Source organism: Wyeomyia smithii, chromosome 3 (assembly GCF_029784165.1).
Source record: "Wyeomyia smithii strain HCP4-BCI-WySm-NY-G18 chromosome 3, ASM2978416v1, whole genome shotgun sequence".
Taxonomy (NCBI): domain Eukaryota; kingdom Metazoa; phylum Arthropoda; class Insecta; order Diptera; family Culicidae; genus Wyeomyia; species Wyeomyia smithii.
In genome coordinates this window covers 63745335-63761384 of record NC_073696.1, presented here as the reverse complement: position 1 = coordinate 63761384, position 16050 = coordinate 63745335, and the positions used below count along the sequence as shown (strand labels likewise).

Genomic DNA, 16050 nt, shown 5'->3' with positions numbered 1-16050 from the left:
CTCGCTTTCAATCTGCAACTGTCAAACTTTTTGTTCGAGTAACAGGCCAAAATAATAGACAAAGGTCCAATCAGAGAGCTGTGTGATATTGTATGATTGACGTAGGACTACGTCTATCTGGATGTTAGGTGCCTGAAATCGTGAAACAATAAGTTCAACCATGGAAAAAGTGGACAGGGTTTGAGCGCTTATATTTCAGTCATTTTTTATCAGATTATCGAGCTTTTAGCATCAATTGGTCAGAACTTTTTTTTCGCTTGAGTTGTAGTAACAAAAACAACCAATTGATTAAGACACTATTGAAAAAATTGATAAATAACATGGATTGTCCAAATCATACCGAGCAACCGACTACCTTTACTCTCTAGTGCACAATGCCGCCTTTAGACGGTTTTCATTTGAACCTCTAAACAGCTTTAATAAAAACTTTTAAAATGTTTATAAAGCTTTTAAAATGTTTATAAAGCTTTTTGCGAAGTCCGCCTAAAAACTAAAAGGGATAATTCCCAAGCCCAACCGACACTAAAGTATACAGCCGATCTGACTTTGGAACAATTTGTTGTTGTTGTTTCAGTCGCTCCAGTACGCACGCTCACTTTTAATTTATGAAAGGTGCCATTCAAACATTTTACCATCATTTTCATTCCAAAACCGTACCGATTTCATACGGATGCTAGGTGCTGGTCGTGAAAATGAAAAAACCAAAATAGTACCGGTCATCTCGTGCCGGGTTTCACTCGTATATCTGCTGGCTGTTAAGAAGAACTTGCTAGTTGCAAAAGTGCCAAAAATGGCTGGAAATTCGGTCCGAAATAACCATAGAACTTGAATCATCGGCAACTGGCACCTTTTGAATTTTTTCCTTTTGCAAACCGTTGCTGATAACTGAATTCTCGCTTTTTCTTTTAGTGTTTATTTTTCGATCACGGTCGGTGCAGCTTTCAAAAATGTTTTTACTTTCCTTGCCATTTCCTAATATACTACGCTTCACCCTCTTCCCAAGTAACTGACGAAACCTTGATATAACATTCAAACATTTTACCATCATTTTTATTTCAAAACCGTACCGGTATCATACGGACGCTAGGTGCTGATCGCGCAAATAAAGAAAAGGCAAAATTGTACCGGTCATCTCGTGCCGGGTTTCACCTCTATATCTGGGGGCTGTTAAAGAGTATTTGGTAGCTGCAAAAGTATCAAAAATGTCTAGAAATTCTGCCCGAAAAAACAGAGTACATGAATCTTCGGCAACTGGCATCATTTGGTGCCTTGAATTACGTAATTGAAGTAGGTAGTTGGATTTTTTCTCTCACAGCTATAAAAAAGCTTGTAATCGAATTCTCGCTTATTTTCTTACTGTTCATTTTTCGATCGAGGTTGGTGCAGCTTTTCAAAATGTTTTGCTTCTCTTGCCATTTCCTATTCTGCTGCGCTCCGCCCTTTTCCCAAGCAACTGACGAAACCTTGATACAAAAGGTACCGTTCGAATATTTTACCATCATTTTCATTCCAAGACCGTATCGGTGACATACGACGTCAGATTTTTGTAAATATTACAGTTTTACAGCGATAGTTGTTTGCAAAGCAGTTTAGTGAATAAACGAATATATTAAGAATTTGTTCGAACATCTCAATTCTCGCAATGTACACTAGAGTCGCTTTTTACGAGGGGGATACGTGCCGCGTAAAAAAACCGCGTAAATTCCGGAATCCGCGTAAAAAAAAAGCGTAAATACCGGAATCCGCCTAAAAAACCACGTGAATTCCGGAATCCGCGTAGAAAAAAACCTGCGTTAATTTGGCAATCCGAGTGAAGAGAAACCAAAATCCGCGCAAAAAAAAAAATACCGCGTAAATTCCGGAATCCGCGTAAAAAAAACGCGTAAATTCCGATTTCTCCGAAGCATGAAAATATGGAAAAATACCGTAGTCCTACCCTACGTCATGAGGTCGAGCCTCGAATAACAACCTCCTATAATTTTTCAAATTGGACGTTTTTTCGCATACTCCATAATTTTTATGAAAATCAAAAATCTATTACTTTTTTTCGATCAAACGCTTAGACAAGAAGCTCTTTTGAATAAATAAACAAAAAATAGGTTTTGTATACAAATGTTAGATAGGATCTTCCGAAATATTCTTCGAGACTTTTAATTTTGTTTGGGTGCAACGTAAGAACTAATGAGACAAGACATACCACTTAGCTCTTAGCTCTTACAATAAACTAATAACAAACAATTAAATAAAAGACGAAGAAAATTGCTAAGTAGTTTTTTGGCAATCGTACACTGCAGTGATTTATGAAAAACACAATTCAAATTATAGTTTCTAGATTGAATTTTGCACCAATAACGAGCAGCGTTTGAAACGCTGAAGCTATCTTTCTAGTGCTCGAAGTTTTACGAAAATTTGGGAAAATAATCTCAAATACAGCTGTATGTACTTTAGAATGGGGCATCAAATTATTATCTCAAATTTTTGATGAGAGAATGTAATAAATAATAATGAGAAAACATACTCCCACATATTTTTGAATTTTCAATAGCTTCAGATTGCTGATGTAATCTAGTGTAAGTCTTGTTAAGTGTAACTTTCAATCAAACTAGAAATTTTCCAAACACTAAAACTTGAAGTTATGATCAAAATTTCGTTTTTCGGCCTACAATTTATTTAACTCAATCGATTATCAACCGATTTTGATGATTTGGCCGTTTTGGAGAGGGGGAAAAAAGATCTTTTTAAATACATGTAGCGGCTTGTACAATCGGAATATTTTATGGTTTTTGAGCTCAAATATATTTTTTCATGCAATTTTTTAATTGAGCTTAAATTTTACACTACCATTTTGCACTTTAAAATAATATTCGATTATGAATTAAAATTGACGTTGTTTTATCAAAACCGGCTGATATTTGGCTGAGTTATATTTAAAAAAAAACAGAACCGCAAATTTATTTCACGAATGTAAGTAACGCCCATACTTGATTGTTTTTCGAATAGTCCTACATATTGAAGTTATGGCAGAACTCAGTTTCTGGAGCTCAGCTCACATTCTTACTTTTAACTCTGTTATTTTTCGAGCGAGTCTTTATAATTTGGTCATTTTAAAAAGTTGAGAAATGGGGATGAAATATTCTTAGTTTGAGTGGAAGTTACACTTAGCAAGAGATACACCCTACTCTAGATTACTTCAGAAGTTATTCCATTTTTGTGTTTTTTTTGAAGTAGAATACTTCTCTCAAGACGTTCGGCTACATAGGGATGTGAAATGAAAATCTAAAACCGCAGCGGATACCAATGGTAGCGTATAGCGGCCACAACTGTGGCATGGCTATGGATAGCGTAATAGTTGCAGCGGGTATATCTGACCATGAAGCATTTATGCAATAGTTGAATGAAAGTTTCAATTGCAGCAATCACCCTTTTTCAAGGCTACTAAATGTATTTGGAAGAGCATAATGAATGGTTATTATTAAACTGCAACTGAGGTTTGATGCTGCTGCAAATGCACAGCAGTATGATGTTTATTACGATTTTTTGATACTGTGCTTAACAAGCGGTATATACGAAACAAATCTGATTTAGAAATGACTGACACGCAAGCAGCCGGGTTATCTTTCTTGTAAAAGTATTCTACTTCAACCTTGCGGTCGTGGCTTTGCACACAACCCTCCTGTGATTTTTTTATACCACCGTGTGATTTTAGCTCATTCATTCCCGTTTTTCGATTCGTTCTCAGTGCCTTGATAATTGTCTTGATTTTTTGATGATTTATTCTTTTCGAAGCAGATTTTTTCATGGGGCGTCTGTGACCCTCTTTTCTTACAAAATTTAGAGGTACGAAAATTTCGAAGTGACTTAACGCTTCGCTAGAGGTGACGAGGAAAAAAAAATATTCGCTCTGTCTTCACGTTTGGCCCTGGATTAGAGGAGCCTCTCGTGTCAAAAGGCCCGGAGCATTTGCTCCCCTCCCCTTAAATCCGGGCCTGGATTTGAGATTCAAGCATGCAAGCAAGCTGTTAGTAGTCTACATACGTTGGTTTGAGTATTCCTTAATTATTTCTAGGCGCCATGACAAATTTAACTGTAACTATTGTAACTTTTTTTACTAATCTCATTATGAAAAATGGCTAATTGTAACATATTGTTGACATTCTGCAATAGGGGTGCAAATTGGAATACCAAATGAAATCACGAAAATTGCTCAATTTCAAACGCTAATATAATAACTCAGTCAAATTTCAATGGATTTCTTTCTTTATCGCAATCGATTGCGAAATTATATACGCGTTTATTAGATTAGATATATTGCAAAAAATTATGAGTTTATAAAGCTACCTATTATACAATCGAACCTTTTTAAGAACCTACTTCACCTATCTTTCAGGTGAGAAAAAAACTTGACTTAGATTTTTTGATACCTCGCGCTCTGCTTGCTGAGTATAATAAATCACAGATTGTATACTTCATGACAATTGTTGTTATCTTATCTCTCTTATCACTCAGTTTTTCTTAGAGTTTTCTAATAATATTTAATTTCTGAAACCTTCTAATAGATTCCAAATAAGTAAACTTACAGAAGAATTTTGTTTTTTTTTTTCCGGAGCGTTATGCAATTTAATAAAGAACTACTGCAGGGAAGTTTTCAACCTGTATTTAAAAATGCTTTTTTCAGTAAATTAATCAGGAGACTATTTAATATGATTGATATTGTCATATTCGTACAAATATTAATGGACAATTAATCGGCAATTAGGCGTAAATAGTTTATTTGGCTGATTGGAAAAGTTGAATGCGGTTTTTATTTGGAAAATAATAAATTTTAGTTATTCATTCAATAATAACCCAAATTAGGTGTTTCAATGTCATATATTTTCACTAAATCTTCTGAACAAAACACAAAACCAAATATTCTGTAGTTGATTTAACATAAATTCTCCCGTATCCACCCTAGCGCGACGATAAACGTTTCGCACTTTCATCCGAACAATTTCATTCCCACTGTCGCTCCGCTCGGCCGACGCGCCTTTGGCATCGTACCAAACAGCTGTTCTAGCCGAGCGGAACCCGAGTGCGAGTATCGCGCTGTGAAACAAGGGCTCACTTCGTCTGCGTGCGATGAATGACGATGTAGGTCTACGGACGAAAATACGAGAGGATTGCCCCGACTCTATCTATCCGGCTGCAAGCTACGACGACGGTGCCGCATCTCGCCGCACAAGGAAGGAAGTCAGTGCTTCTGCAGCATATGTACGGTGCGGGTTGTGATTTTTATGCTTCTCCGCTAGGTTTATGTGCGCTTGCCTGTGGCTGGGGGGACGCACGGTTGATTGTGACGGGTTTCAAACGGATTCTTCGATGTGCTGTCGGCACTTGTGATGTTTGGTGTCGTGTGGAGAATAGATTTTGACGACGGATTTTGTGAAGAGGAACAATAAATCTTTGCTTCCCGTATTGAAGTAAAGTACTATCAGTGATAAACAGTTTAAACACAGAACAAAAATTACGAAAACTCCAAACTCACAGTATGGTAATCGAAAACAATTGGCGCGTTGTGCTCGAAAATTAAAAATATCGTGAATGGTTATTGGAAACTGAAGCTGAATGTGTGTGCACAATTGGACCAGGAAAATCATTGAAGTTGAGGGGTGATAGAGCGTGGAAAAGTGAAATAAAATTCAATGAATCGTCGACGATGGGCGACCCAAAATAGCTCCAATAAAAGTACAAATGAATAATAGTGCAACCGGGAGATAGGACCAGTGTGCTGTATCGCGACTGCGAACGGAAAATTATCCCACGTGGAAAATTACACCCAAAGTGATGCTGGGGTGATGGTGTTGCTGTCGATGTTATTGTTGTTGTTGCTGATGACGAATTCATGAAGAACCCCCTCGTGTCCAGGCGTGTGGATCAGGTGCATGAAACTATGATGAAGTGATCCCAGAGATTCGGTAGCTGTAGAACAGGCAGTGATTGCAATCAACATGATAATCATCGAGAGAAAGTAATTTGATTGCAACCAATAACGGATTATCCCTTGTGGAAACGAGGATTTTTTTTCGTTGTTCGTTGCCGTTGTGAATTTGGTGTTGATCCTGCTGCGGAGCTGCGCGTTTCTAGGAGAGAACCGAAAGCCTGAGCCGTTTCCAATCGCACACGGACGAACGGTACGAAGATGTCGAGATGAAGTAGAACTCGGTGCACTCGGGGGCCGATATTACGGGAGGAATTTCTGCCAACATTATAAGGTGATTAAATGAGGATTAATGTTTTTGTGCCTGCCCATATTGCGTTCGTCACGACGAAAGAAGCTGTTGGTGGCCTGAAGGCAGTAGGTATGTTCTACCTTTTAAAGCTGTTTTCTTGGGAGGATTTACATGCGAGATTTACTGGCGATCATGGTGACGGACGTGTTCTTTGGGCTATGTGGTTACAGTGCGCAACAACAGGTGTGACGGAAGTCGGTAAGAGGTGGGAATGTGTGCGGTAGTCAATATTGGATAAATTTGGAAAATATATATTTTGTGATCGTTACCAGAATTAGCTGTTTGGGAGTTGGCTGCTGTCGGCAAATGACATGTTTCAAAACTGAACCTGAGGGCGTTAGTTGATAGGAAAGTAATCCTCTTACACATATGATCAGTTACATTTTAAATTCTCTGAGAATCTTGATCAATGTTGAATGTTTTTGTGTAAAAATGTTAGCAGCCAGAAATGGTATGATACCAGATAAAGTAATAAAACGTTTGGGCATTTGCCGTAGATGTATACCGACGGTGCAATGTGATTTGCGCGGAATTGATATTTAATGTTTTCCCTTAAGTTTTTTTCAATTATGGTAGTTTGATTATAACTCAGATATCTCATAAGCCTTACAAAAAAAACTCAGCCTTTCTGAACCGACTGCATATGATACGAAGATTTTTTCTTTTACGAGAATGCTTGTGTCATCACAGAAAAATGACTTTGTGCATCATGTAGGTGAACCAGGAAAATCTGAAGTGAATATGTTGTACAAGACTGGACTCAAAATTTAACCTATAGATGCATCTGCGCTGACAGCTAATCTATCAGAATTTGAATTCTGGTAGACAACCTGTAGATTTCGATCAGTAAGATGATTTTTTGAAATTTTGATTATAAAAATTGGAAAATTTAAAAGTTACCAATAAACTTTTACGCCAAATACTGTCGAATGCCTTTTTTATGTCTAAAACAGCAGATCCCCTAGAATAACTATCAGGTTTGCCAGCTCGCTTTTCCTTTGGGAATAATTTTACGTTATTTTAGGGAGGTTTTATAACGACTTTGGTAGAATTTTTACTGTTTTTTTCCTTTGTAGAAGACTGAACCACTGCGACCATTTTTTGATCTATCAACTTACTAGCGTACTAAGTGCGTACGAGCAAGATCATCACTATTTGGCGGGTTGACGTCCTTGCTACATTGCACATTTATCCCAGTTGAGCAGCTTCGTATGAAGTTTATTACTTTACCGGCATTTCCTCTTCAAATTTCGGTAGGTTCTATGTGTCTCTTATTGAAGATACATAATCTTCATTGTATTAATACACTAAAGTCGCTTTTTACGCGGGGGATACGTGCCGCGTAAAAAAAAACCTGCGTTAATTATGCAATCTGAGCGAAGAGGAACCGAAATCCGCGCAAAAAAAATACCGCGTAAATTCCGGAATCCGCGTAAAAAAAAACCGCGTAAAAAACCCACGTAAAAAAAACGCGTATAAAGCGACCTTAGTGTACTCGGCATTCGCGGAGTAGATGTTCTGATGTTTCGCTTTCGATGCTACAAAGGCGACATTTATCATCATCGAGTTATCAAGTTTGTCTATCTTCTTGTGGTGATACTCGGACAGTGCTCTGTAATTAGAGTTGTGAATGTCCTCATGTTTCTTATTTAACCTGAGCAGCACGAGGCTTTTCTCGCAATTTGGCTCTATGAATCTTTTCGAATGTCGTAATCCGCATATGACATCCCAGTTTGCTTTGATGGTCGCTTTCTCCCATTCACCGAGTTTAGCTTTTAGAGCGTTCGGGGAGACCCCACAGAAAGGTTCTGGGCCAACAAAGTTAGTGGATGACCATTGTCTGGCTAGTAAGTCAGCCTTCTCGTTTCCTTCGATTCCACAATGCCAAGGAACCCAGTATAAGTTAAGCTAGTTTTTCATAGCTAATGTCGGAGCGACAGGATGCATTCCCACATTAGTTTAGAGTGACAGAAAGGAGAATTCAAGGCTTTAAGTGCTGCCTGAAAATCACAAAAAATGCAAATATTTGCGTGTCGATAATTTCTTTTGAGACACGCATTCGTGCAATCTATTATCGCGTATATTTCCGCCTGGAATACTGTTGGCCAGTGTCCCATGGAAAAAAATTAATAATTCCTGGTCCTGAGGATCCCGCATCCGCGCAACCATTCATTCTAGAACCGTCCGTGTAGAAGCAAAGTGATCCGTCCCGAATTGTGGGTCCACCTTGTTGCCAACTTTCTCGTTCTATCTCTAATATTCTGAAGGGAATGTCGAAAATGGGTTTCCTCTCCACCCAATCCTCCTTACTTTTTATAAGATTATTTATTTAGAAATCTTTCAGTATTCTCAGGTGTCCTGTTAGATCTCCTTCTTTTAGGCTGTACTGTCGATTTAGCCTCGGAGCACTTTTTTCCGCTTCTAGTTGAACCACCTGATGAAATGGAAGAATGATGATGATGATGATGGTACCGTCACATACCCCTACAAAGGTTTGAGCTGGACGATTTATCTATAGATAGTTAATGTAATCACAATTTCAATCAGTTATACAAAAAAAAAGAACTGTTTCCATTTCCAGATATAAACTTCTTCAAAAACTGTTTACTTGATTCACTTGATTCGGTAAAGACGTGAATTGCTGTAGAGCTACACAAACTAGCACAGGGTTTTCATGACCTTCAGTCAGACTAACCACAACTACTTCATGTATATTCTCTAAGCATTCAAGTTTAAATTGCAATTAAGTTTAAATTGTAAAAGAATCCATTTATATCTGACTTTCGCGCGCGAGACTTTCTATTATTTTTTAAGCTACAACAACATAAAGGAAAAAAAAATCCATCATCACCACCGCGACGAACACAGTAGTTTTGTCATTAAATGTTAAAAAAAGATCCAAAAATATAAATAAAATATAAATAAAATTTTACAACACAATCATATCCGTTCGTATAAATCTTCGTCAGTTACAGGCTTCAATTAACAATCAATAAATAAATAGGTTTCAAAAATAAATAATTCATCCAAAATAAATCCGTTGTTTAAACTTCGTCATATAAACTCTCGTCATTGTTAAAAGCTTTTAAATTTCGTTCTGTACAACAGAAACTTTCACGTGTGAAATACATTGTCTCTTGAACTCCGCAAGTGTTGGTACACGTTTAACATGTCTTGGCATCGAATTGAAAAAAATTATACCTTTATAAAATAATGAATTCTGTGAAGCTCTGGTTAAAAAGAAAGGTGTTCTTATTTCATCCGCGTTTCTAGTGTTATATCTATGAAAATCACTTCCTCTTTCAATTCGATCACACAAATATTGAGGTAGCAAACCATTAATTATTTTAAAAATGAACACCATAGACAAATAAACAATTCGTTGCTTCACGGATAACCATTGCAAAGCGTCCAACATAAAAGCAGAGGAAGTTAATCTATCACAATTTAAAATCAAACACATTATTCTATTCTGCAAACGCTGTAACCTCAATAATTGTGTGTTATTGGCCAAATACAAAAAGGTAGGGCAAAAATCCAAATGGGGCGAGATGATTGACTTGTATAGCTGTATTTTACTACTAATTGTTAATTCGTTTTTCAAACGGCATAATATTCCATACTTCTTGGCAATTTTCTTGATAACATTGTCAATGTGAGCGTTGAACTTTAGGTTGTCATCAATAATCACGCCAAGATATTTAATCTCCCGAACGCGACCAATTGTCTCATCATCTATTATAACAGAGACATCGTCATTTACCACGGTGCGCGAGAAAATCATAAATTTAGTTTTATCAATGTTCAATTTCAATTGCTTATACTTCAGCCATCTGCTTAGAGAACGTAAATCTTCATTCAAGTGTGAAACAGCTTCTTCTAAATTTTTAGCTGCAATGAACAACACGGTGTCATCGGCAAAAAGATTTATGTCACAGAAACGTAAAACTCGCCGCATGTCATTTATATACATAATAAATAAAAAGGGCCCTAATATACTTCCCTGTGGAACTCCAAGATCATTCTCCACGGGACCAGATACAGAATCATTAAAAACAGTCCGTTGAGTTCTGTCAGACAAATAGCTTTTAAACCATCTGAATGCAGTACTCGAAATTCCAAAGCGCTTGATTGTGTCCAACAATAAGGGCCTAGAAATTGTTTCAAAAGCGCGTTTCAGATCCAAAAATACAGCAACTATTGTGTCTCTATTTTCTAAGTTATCTTTTCATTTTGCAAGAACTAAATTCAACGCGGTTTCACACAAATGGCCTTCCCGATAGCCAGATTGTTCCGGAATTAATAACGAGTTACTATTTAAATATTCTAACAGCTGACCTTTAACAACAAGTTCCAATACCTTTTCTAACGTGTGTAACATATTGATGGGACCAAACTCTTCGGCTTTAATCGTTCCAGCAACCTTTTGAATCGGAACAACCAACGATTCTTTCCACACTTTAGGCACGTGCCCAGTTAGCAATGATTCATTAATAAGGTTCAGCAGAGTGTGACCAATAACATTGAAGCAATCTTGAATAACCCTAGCATTTACATTGTCTACGCCAGCCGTTTTACCTAATGAAAAACAAATATTTTTAAGGTCATCCATTGTGATTAGGTGAAAACCATCAAATCTACTATTAACGTTAGTCGGCTGTTTTATTTCATCCGGTTCATCGACCAGTTCAATTGATTGATTGATCAATGAAACACTATTGATGAAATAATCATTAAACTTACTAGCAATTATTTGTTCTGTTTGTTCTAATGTGCCATCAAAAGTTATGGAATGTGAAGTATTGCATCTAGGGCTTTTGATGGAGTGCTTCTCATTGCTACACAAATCAATGCAATTTTTACTTTTATAATTCTCGATTATAACTCTCGTAGAACAATAAAATATGAAATTCAATGTCTTTGACAGTGCAACCGTTTAACAATTTTAGTTTTTTAATTTTTATTAAATATGGTTGATGGAATTTGTCAGGGAGATTGTGGTGGAACTAATTGCGATATCCAGAAATAAAATTTCATAAAATTGTTCTTGAGAAGCACTGAAGAGCTGAAAATTTTATTATTTGTATTACTCTACCTACAGGTTTTAATGGACTCTGTATCACTACTGAAATCTACTCACAAGTCAAAACACGTTTTACTTTAGAGCCCAAACTGGAAAATTATGAAAGCTTTTTTACCATTCTTGTGAGTTCTAGTGCCCCTAGCGAACTCGGAACTGCATCGAAAGGCTGAAGATCAATTGCTCTCCGGGTTCGTCGCTCCTATGTTTTCTTACGGGAAAACTAATTTTATTTAAGTCTATAAAGATTTATTACACTACGGGGTTGGCTAAGGGTACTAAAAATTCTCAGAAACGGTTGGAAATTCACTTTTTTATATATTTTTAGTTTGAGCTCGAGGGGAGCTGTGTGGACAAGAGCGAAAAAAATATTCCCTTGAGCTTAAACCGAAGAAAAACTAAAGATCATAGATTTTTAACTGTTCCTGTGAATTTCGGTGCTCCTTTTCTCGATCAGATCAGTATTTTCGAGTATTTACAAGTCACAATACAGACGAAAAAACAGGGTTTAAACTCGATTATCAAAAGATTAAGTAACTTGAAAATTACAAATCCGTTCAAAATGGATTCTTTTTTTACGCAATTGTCTTTTACGTAATTTTATTTTACACGATTTTTTTACACGTGGCGGATAATTTTATTAAAACGACGTGATCTTTTTTTTACACGAATTGTTGAAAATTACGCGACTTTTTTTACGCGATTCCTTTTTTTGCGAAGACGCATCAATCACGTAAGAAAGAATCCAGTGTACCTAAATATTTTGCAGGGAAAAAATTACGTAACGACAAGCACATTCTCTATAGTAGAATCATAAAAAATCAATTGCAAATGTTTTTCATATCCCTTTCCGACCGGGCCCATATAATTGTGTAGGTAGACGGTTACTTAAACAAAACCTTCTCTCTCGCTTTCTGAACGTCATATTCATTGTTTTATTGTTCACAACGCTAGTGTCAACATCGCAGCTGCTACAAAAAATAAAAAAAAACCGCAACAAGCAAGTGTTTTTATATAGGAATTGCTTCGATTTAGGTTTCGTTACCCGTCATATTTTTACCTACACAATTGTGTGGGCTCGGTCGGAAAGAGATATATTTTTCTCAGTATAGCAAAACCACGCCAAAAAGACCTATCGTACCATTTTTTTAGATTCATGATAAATTTCTGAATCTCTCTTTGGTACTCGTTTTATTCAAGCCACGAGCCGTTCCTCCTGAACTTAAGGTACGTGCCCGGTTGTAATGATTCACTAACAAGGTCCAGCAGCTCGTGGCCATTGGCATGATAGAAATTTTGTATTAACATTGTTGATACAAGCCGATCTATTCACAGAAAAGCAAATACGATTCAACTCTGCAAAAGTAACAGAATGAAAACCATAAAATCTGCATTATGGTGCTATGTAACAATAGCCATAGCCTACTATGCAAAAATAAAATTTTCAACTTTTTTGTTTCTGCATGAAACTAAAAGTTGTCTTCGGCAAAGTTGTAGATAATTTCATCACAAACAACTTTGCTCACAAGACTTTTGCTCTATATAATGTAAATTTTAAAGGAACTTAAGTGTCGTGTGACTATGTCCGTAAACAATTGCTTCGAAGACACTATACAGGGTGACAAAAAAGTCCGGTCACACAGGAAAATCTCAATATTTCATAGAATAAGAAGAAAATCTGAATCTGGCTTTCATAGCTTTATTCAGTAACTCATAAAGATACTTTACAGACGATATCTAGGAATAACACCATCTTTCTCTGATCGAACCAGCTTCAGACGTCTCGGAAAGTCGTCGCAAGTGGCGCGCACGTGCTCCATCGGCATCTCGTCCCAGATTTTCGTGATAACTCGTTTGAATTGCTCCAAATTTGTTATTTTATAGTCGTTCAGCTTCGACATCATGTATCCCCACGCGAAATAATCCAGTGGATTCAGATCCGGAGACGACGGAGGCCATTCATTCTTCGAAATGAAATCGGTCAAGTTTTCCTCACACCACGCCTGAACAACCTTTGCGGTGTGGGATGGGGCGCCATCTTGCTGGAAGCAGTAGTAATCGTCTTCAAACAATAGTTCAGCTTGAGGCAGAACATTTTTATTCAAAACCATGTCCAGGTAGTACGCTGCGTTGATTTTGACCCCTTTATCGATAGAAATAAGAGGCAGTTTACCTCTCTTGCAAATGGCTCCCCTAACCATCACTGACGTCTTATTTTGGAACCGGGAAACGTTCAGTTTGTCCGCAGGAGCTTGCTGGAGGCTCACACTCCAAACTCGATCATTTTGGCGATTGACTGTTTGCTCCAAAACGAACAGCTTCTCATCCGAAAAAATAATCTCGTCATCTGCGCGCCAACCGAGCAACTCCCGCGACCGTTGGTACCTCTTGTCCTTTTTAGCTTTGGTAACCCCATGAACCACCTGTTTTTTGTACGGTGTAAGTTTTAAATCCTTGCACAGAAGCAGGCAGATTGATTCTCGGTTATTTTAAAGTTCCTGGCAAGGTTCCGTGCAGATTGGGCGGGATTCCGGCGAATCTGGTCTCGTATAACCTTTTTCAGCCTTGGAGTTCTCACAGACCTTGGTCGTCCAGATCGTGCCTTGTCCTCGGTACCTCCGGTCTCTAGGTACCGATTTATGGTCTGGTACACGAATTTCCGGTTGATTCCGAGCGGTTTTAGGTGTTTGAATATGTGTCCAGGTTTGTACCCTTTCACATATTCAGCGATAACAGCTGCTCTTAACTCTGCCATGGCTCACAACTCAATGTGAACAAACTGCACAGAAACGAAACTCTGCCACTTTGGGCAGCAAAGTTAACCCCCTTCATTTGACATATAGATGGCACCAGAGAGATGCAACGTGTAGGCTACAGGCGACCCCAAAAAAGTGTGAGCGAACTTTTTTGTCACCGTGTAGTCCTAAAGAAAAGCACTTAGGCACTATAGAATTAAAAACGTGACATTTCTGTTTTAAACCACTGTGCGGCTGTATTATTTCGCGAGCTCATTAACAAAAAATGACTACCCGCATTATTTAGCGACTACATGCTATTTGTCAGATTATAACGACTACTCCCAATAGTGATACGTTACCCTGACTTAGCAAAAAAATATCAAAAAACTGGTCACAGTGGCGAAAAAACCCAACACAAAAAAAAACAACGACCAAAATGTTAGCAGTTTTCTTTTGCAATTATGAAGAGGTCTAGATTAAAAAGACCAGAAAATGTTTAAAAAAAAACGGAGAGTTGTGTGCAAAATCATGAACGGAAGGATGGCGAAGAACTCCTTAACATAATTTAACAGTCGGATTGCACTCTTATATAAACCTCAAGTGGTCACTGACAGTGGTAGGAACAGTGAGACTGCTGTGTTAAGATGTGACCGTCCGTCGCACCATCCGCTAGTAGAATGATTTGTTCAAGTCGAAGCAGGCTTTTATATTTGTATTTGTATTTGTATTTGTATTTGTATTTGTATTTGTATTTGTATTTTGTGTAATTCATCTGACAAATAAAGTCTTAATGAATAAAATTTATCTAATGTATTACAGATCTAATCCTATTTACGAATCGTTCAATTGTCTCATTGAAATCAAACTGCTCTTCTACAGCCGTAAACGCTCGAATGCATGCCAAAATCGGCTCGTTTTGACCAAACAAAGTCCGGTGAAAGGTTGGCTGTAATAACGATGTATTCCGAAGAGTCCTATAAGGTACGCGAAAGTTCATCTTTTCAAGTAGTTTGGGGGCATCAATTGCACCGTACAAAATTTTCGCCACGAACAAAGTTTGTTGTAGTTTCCTTCGTTGTTCCAGTGTATCGAGGGCCAGTAGTCGGCATCTGTCAGGATAGGGTGGCAAACTATCGGGATTCCTCCAAGGCAGATTTCGCAGTGCAAGACGAATGAACCGCTTCGGGATACGTTCGATTCTAAGGCTTCAAGAAAGTTGATGCGGTTGCACACGATTGACGCATTCTCTAAAATTGGGCGGACGAGAGCACAATACAATGACTTCCAGCAATGTGGGTCCGAGAAGTCCTTGGCAATCTAAGACAGGAAACCTAACTGCCGCGTTGCTTTGGAAATGATCGCTGTTCGGTGTGAGTCAAAACTCATTTTAGAGTCCAGTTTAACTCCCAAATCGGACACTTCGGTGACCCTGGAGATGATTTTCCCTTCAATGCTATAATCAAACAATATCGACTGTGATGTGCGGTGGAACGATATGGCCTGACATTTATTGATGCTAATTGTTAGTTTATTCCTGCAGCACCAATCAGCAAACGTGGTTAGCGAGTCTTGTAGAAGCCGACAATCCTATTCAGTCCGCACTTCAATATAGATTTTTAAGTCGTCAGCATATAGAAGCTTAGAACCTTTTTTCAGAACAAAAGCTGCGTCGTAAAAAAATAAAATAAACAGTAGCGGGCTGAGGTTGCTACCTTGAGGCACTCCCGATTTGTTTGAAAATGGTCTTGAAACAAAACCGTCAATGTTGACACGGAGTTTCCGCTCCGTTAAATAGGATTCCAACCAAGACGTTAGTTGCGAAGAAACACCAAGGCGAGTCAGCTTGTGCAGAAGTATTTTATGGTCGATTTTATCAAACGCCGCCTTTAAGTCCGTATAGATTACGTCAACTTGCGCTGTCTTTTCCAGAGATATGATGCAGTCTGACGTAAAATTCAGCAAA

General features: G+C 37.9%; 1 protein-coding gene across 2 annotated transcripts in view; it reads left to right on the top strand.

The window, feature by feature from the left end:
- The first annotated feature begins 5179 nt into the window (after positions 1 to 5179).
- The window catches only part of LOC129726430 (roundabout homolog 2-like), a 224132-nt gene continuing 213261 nt past the window's right edge, over positions 5180 to 16050 (top strand). Inside the window, exon 1 of one of the 2 annotated variants that reach the window (XM_055683111.1) lies at positions 5180 to 6251. The gene's annotated coding sequence lies outside the window, so the exon portion shown is untranslated. Of the gene's footprint in view, positions 6339 to 16050 lie in introns of both variants that reach the window. The other variant, XM_055683112.1, reaches the window with a different exon arrangement.